General features: G+C 41.9%; 1 pseudogene; it reads left to right on the forward strand.

Moving 5' to 3' along the window:
- Positions 1 to 1,372: 1,372 nt before the first annotated feature.
- On the forward strand, positions 1,373 to 2,941 carry LOC102833334 (annotated as a pseudogene).
- The last annotated feature ends 337 nt before the right edge of the window (positions 2,942 to 3,278 follow it).

Consider the following 3,278-nt stretch of genomic DNA (forward strand, 5'->3'; position numbering starts at 1 on the left):
CTGCAATCATTTAAAAATTATCTTCAGCTGAATTTTACTTGCATGTGATATTAATGATACTGTTTAATAGTTTCCTCATTGCGTTGGGCCGCCTTTCTTTGGAACAAGCACAAGTAGCATAGATCTCTTCTAATCATTTGGCCAGGTGTGCCAATTTCTAGATGAGTGAGCACCTCCAATGTTGAAACAAAGATGGTAGCACCTGCTTATTACGAGTGTTTTGAGAACGTTAACCAGAAAAATGTTCAGGAAAGCGTCATGAGAGAGTCCCTCTCCACCGCAACAATGTTCCTACTCACTTCTCTAATCAAACTTGGGCGATTTTACGAGAATTACAGTTCTTATTGGGCTCCTTCTCACTTCTTTTTGTTCCCTAATCTTAAAAATCTTTAAAGGGTGCCCATTTTTCTTTAGTTAATAATGTAAAAGAGATTGTTGACATGGTTACATTCCCAGAACCCTCAGGTTTTTTAGGAATGGACTGAATGGCTGGTATCATCCCTTTCAAGTGTTTGACCTTAATGGAGCTTGTGTTGAGAAATAAAGTTCATCATTTTCCTGATTAAAAGATAAAACTTTTAATTCCATTTTCCCACAAACTTTGTGAAGTCCCCTTGTATGTGTAATTGGAGTCTCAGGAGTCAGAGAATTAGGTAGAAGCAATAGTTGAGACTGTTAGAAATCTAACAAAAATCATCAACCCACAAAATCAAAAAGCTCTTCAAACCCTAAGGAGCATAAATGCAAAGCAATTACATTTGGACACATAATAAACCATAAGAGACAATCTTAAATTGAGGATGAGGAAGAAAAGTTACCTCCAAATAAGTAACGGAAAAGATCATTGATTTCTCAACAAACTGGAATCCAATAACAATAGAAAGATCTTTAAATTTCTGAAAGAAAAGAGCAGCCTAAAATTCTGTGCTCATTTTCTTTTTCAAAAGTGAAAGAAAAATACTTACAAAAAGAAAAGAATTTGTCACCAATAGACTGTACTAAATACTAAGTTCTTGAGATCAAAAGAAAATGATCCGGAACAAGAACACAGAAATACGGGGAGGAATAAAGAACACTGAAAATAGCAAACATGTGCGTAAATACTAATAAATTTTCACAACGTAAAAATAGTAATATAAAACCGTAAGAAGCTTTTTATTTTCTCACTGATAACTACCAGCACTATCTGGCTCTCACTGACCGTTCTTTATGATGCGAAAACAAGTTACCTGCTGCCACATCAGCTCCCAGGTAATGAAGGTGATGATGACTGTGGATTTAGGTCGGCCTGGAGCTCTGGCTCACGCACTGGCTCGGAATTGGGGTCTGGTTCTGTCAGCCAGAAACCTGGACACGTTTTCTCCACTCACCGATGGAGACAACCTGCGGACAAATATTTGGCTTGCAGCGCCTCAACGCGGAGAGGGAGTTCTCTTACCCAGGGTCCAGGCTGCCGTCGCCTCCTTTCGGGGATCCCGCCCCACCAAGTGGGCCTCCTCCACGCAGTTACAGCAGATTGAAAACCATTAAGTTGGGTTGCACCTACAGGTGGTTCCCGGACACGCCCGGTGGAAGGCGGGGCCCTAGTGGGCAGCAGCTAAGCCTTTCACGTTTCCCTTCTTTACAGACTTTGGTTGATGTGGGCTGCAGCAATGGAACAGCCCTGAGAAATAGGTCCTGTTTGTCATGGCCAAATTCCTGAGTTCCCTGTAGATGGGAGCCTGCTCTTTGAATTTCTGGTTTTCATCTACCTGCTGATCACCCTGTCCATTCAGTACATCAACATCTATAAAACGGTGTGGTGGTAGCCTTACAACCACCCTGCCTCTTGCACTTCACTGAATTTTCACTTCATTGATTCATCACCTGGCAGCATCCATCACAGGGATGCGTGTGAGGAGGCTTGTATGGGCCCCCATCTCAGAGGCCACTAAGGCAGGCACAGCATCAATGGTTCTGATAGCAGCTCACTTGGTGCTACTCACTTGGTGTGGATGTGTTCTTTGTTGGACCATTGTCAATCTCTTCCAAAGCCATTTGGTCCTCAATCTCCTTTTCCTTTGGCTACCCGTTTGGTGTATATGTTTCTCTGCTGTTTCCACCAAGACAGTAGAGCTTACTCCTGACAGACTACAACCATGTGGTTCAGCATCAGGCAGTAGAGAATAGTGCCTCAACTGTGGGTAGCTTGGCCAAGTCCAAAGACTTCCTTTCCTTATTACTGGAGTCTCTCAAAGAACAGTTTAATAATGCCACACACATCCCCACCCACAGTTGCCTCTATCTCCCAACCTAATTCGAAATGACTGAAAGCAGATTTCAACCAACAGAATCAAGGAAGTTCTCAACTCCCTCTTCAGGGCCTACTAGGTTGCATTTCTCCCCCTGTGTTTTGTGAGGAGTACCCAGTACTTTGAAATGCTGGTCATGTAAGCACCTCATTACGGTGCAGATCAGTGGTTTTATCATGCTCACTACACACCTACTACCCTCCAAAGACTGTGATTTGCTACATAAATAAGCTGCTCATCTGGGCAAGTGGCAGAAACTAGAACATAGGTCCTACAGCAATGCTCCCCACACATTTGGTCAGAAAATACAATATGGCCTTAACGGGTACTGGTGCGACACATATGATGTTTATACGGAGCCATGGGACCTTGCAACGTGGCCGTGCCTTCAGATGGATCCCATGCCCACTTTTATTTCCTATTTCATTGTCCATTAAGGCTGTTAAAATCTGCTTATCCTTATTGAGGGCAGTGTGGTCTTCTACCAACTCTATTCCTTACTGTGGTCAGAAAAGTGGAACCACACACTTTCTATGGCTCGGATCCTCTTCTGCAACGGCTATGTTTTATTTAAGCTCCTCCGGGACAGAACAGTATTAGGCAGGGCATATTCCTACCCACTCAACTGTTATGAACTCAAGGCAAATTAAACTTCCTCTCAACAATAAGGGAGAACTCAGATAAAAATATTCTCATACGTTCTATTTTTTTCTTGCAATTTTTATAAATATTTAAGCTATTTTATATTTGGTACACTATTATGTTTTGAAAGGTGGGAAGGGTAAGGGATATTAAATGTATCCGTGATCTTTCATGTGTTAGTATATTTGAATAATACACACAGGAGAGGTATGCCTCTCCAGTAAAGAGATTGACTTGTTTGTGTGGCTGTAGAATAACATCGTGGATACATGTTATGTATTGTTTGACAGCAGTACCTTTGGTGTATCTGCTCTCCTTCCAGTCCTTCTCTTTATCTTTAGTTCT

This window comes from Chrysochloris asiatica, unplaced genomic scaffold, assembly GCF_000296735.1.
Source record: "Chrysochloris asiatica unplaced genomic scaffold, ChrAsi1.0 scaffold00015, whole genome shotgun sequence".
Classification (NCBI taxonomy): domain Eukaryota; kingdom Metazoa; phylum Chordata; class Mammalia; order Afrosoricida; family Chrysochloridae; genus Chrysochloris; species Chrysochloris asiatica.